This window comes from Manacus vitellinus, unplaced genomic scaffold (assembly GCF_001715985.3).
Source record: "Manacus vitellinus isolate BGI_N305 unplaced genomic scaffold, ASM171598v3 scaffold_52_pilon, whole genome shotgun sequence".
Taxonomy (NCBI): Eukaryota; Metazoa; Chordata; class Aves; order Passeriformes; family Pipridae; genus Manacus; species Manacus vitellinus.
In genome coordinates this window covers 17012-19009 of record NW_021940628.1, presented here as the reverse complement: position 1 = coordinate 19009, position 1998 = coordinate 17012, and the positions used below count along the sequence as shown (strand labels likewise).

General features: G+C 59.7%; 1 long non-coding RNA gene across 1 annotated transcript; it reads right to left on the bottom strand.

The window, feature by feature from the left end:
- Positions 1 to 275: 275 nt before the first annotated feature.
- On the bottom strand, positions 276 to 1932 carry LOC108641148. Its single transcript, XR_001921788.1, has 3 exons — positions 1672 to 1932; positions 789 to 1179; positions 276 to 658 (listed from the first exon to the last, which is right to left on the bottom strand). It is a non-coding gene; the product is annotated as an uncharacterized LOC108641148 (long non-coding RNA).
- Between the last annotated feature and the right edge of the window lie 66 nt (positions 1933 to 1998).

Genomic DNA, 1998 nt, shown 5'->3' with positions numbered 1-1998 from the left:
GCCCCGGGCGCTGATTGGAGGAGACTGGTGTTGTCATACGAAGCTCCGCCCCCGGACAAGAGGGGCGGCTGCCATGGCAACCCCCGGTACCAGGCCCTGTCAAACCCTCCCCGCACGGGCGCCATTAATTACCCTGTTAATTACCCCATTAATTACCCCTTTCCTCACCTCCCGCGACGCATATTGAGGCCTCCAGGACCCCTCGGTGGTCCGGGGGATGCCCCATCCTCTCCCCAGGCCTTTTCCAACAATGTGGAACAATCACAAAAACGGAGTTTTTACCCTACAACATTCCATTCATTTATTGAACTCGTTAATTGGATTATTCGATCCATTAATTAATTGACCCATTAATTTATATGCCCCATTAACTGAATCACTTGGCCCATTAATTGAATTATTCCATCCATTAACTGAAGGATTTGATGAGCTCTGGCACAGGAGCAGCCCCTCGAGAGCTTTCCAGATCCCAGAGGGACTGGAGCCATCTTCTTCCAGCTGGGAAAACTCACTCTGCACCCAGTTTTCCCAGCCCACTTGTCCTGGTTTTTCAGGCATGGGGACACCAGGATGTGGGCACAGGGCCCTGGGGACATCAGGATTCAGGGATACTGGGACACTGGGCCTCAGGGACACTGGGCTGCAGGGACATCAGGACCTGGGACACAGAGACAGTGAGTCCAGGTGACCCTAGGCCTGTCAGGGACATGGGGACACAGGGAGGGTCCCTGCTCCCTGGGAATCCCCATTTCAGCACCTGGAGCCCCTCCCTCCAGTCCCATTTTAACCTAAAACAGAAGGAGACAAAGGCTCTCAATTGTCAATTGGAAAAATCATGGTTTCACGTTTAATTCCCTGGTTCTGGTGCAGCTGGATCCACGTTCTCCCACAGGGAAAGTGCCACGTTGCCCCAGCTGCTCCTCCATCCACGTCTGCAGGATAAATCCCTGTGGGACGAGGGCGCTGGCACGGGGAGGGTGGTGCAGGTGACAAGGTGACCACCCTCCCCTGGACAGGGGGTGACACCAGATGGACCTCCGGGGATGGGAAGTGTCCCAGATCAGCATTCCTGGGGGATTCCAGCTTTAATTAACTACAGCTGGGTTAATTACGGTGACAGAAGCACTGCACCCCCTTCCTGGGCCTTCCTAAATCCCTCTGGATCGCTGGAGCAGGAGCCTGGAATGGAAAGGGCAGGAAGGTCACTGGCCCTGCCTGGGGGTTCCAGGGGTTCCCCTCCTATCCCCCTGGATCAGGGGTGTCCGGGGGTTCCATGACCACTCCCGGGAAGCGCCGGGAGAGGCCTCAAACGTTCCCAGTGTACTCTGGCAGCACTGCAGGAATGGCAGAGGCCACACCAGGCCCCCCCACGCTGGAGCCTGCGGCGGGAGGGGCTGTGGGATCCCGGACACGGCCAATCCCAGGCTCTCCAGAACCACGGGAAGCTCCAGGAAGGCACGGCCAGAGCAAGGGGTGACACGAGGACAGGCTGGGAACGCAGCCCCACAGCCCACGGGGTCACCGGGAGGGTCCCAGTAGCCAATCCCCCCCCCCAAGCATTGCCGTGGGATCCCAGCCCCGGGGACTCCCTGGGCAGCCGGGGCGGGGCTGCCCCGGTAATTCCAGGGAATGAGGGAATTACCAGGATGGGGCAGAGCAGCGACAGCTCACCTGGACACGTGGTGACTCCGGAGAAATCCTGCCGGAGGGAGGGCTGGGTCCCGCGTCCCCCCACAGGAGGGGCTGAGCCCTCGGTAGCGTTAATTAGGTAGCATTAATTAACCACAAGAAGGCCAGTTTCGGTGATAGGTCCTCTGAATCCACCTCCTCCTTCCCGTTGGCTTCCTCGACGGGGCTGGATCCCCAGAGCGGGAGCCTGGAACGGGAAAGTGCAGGAATGTCCCCGGCCCTGCCTGGGGGTTCCAGGGCTCCCCCGGTGTCCCCCCCCAGATCCCTCCCGGGCCCTGGGGGTGTCCGGGGGTTCCATAACCGCCCCCG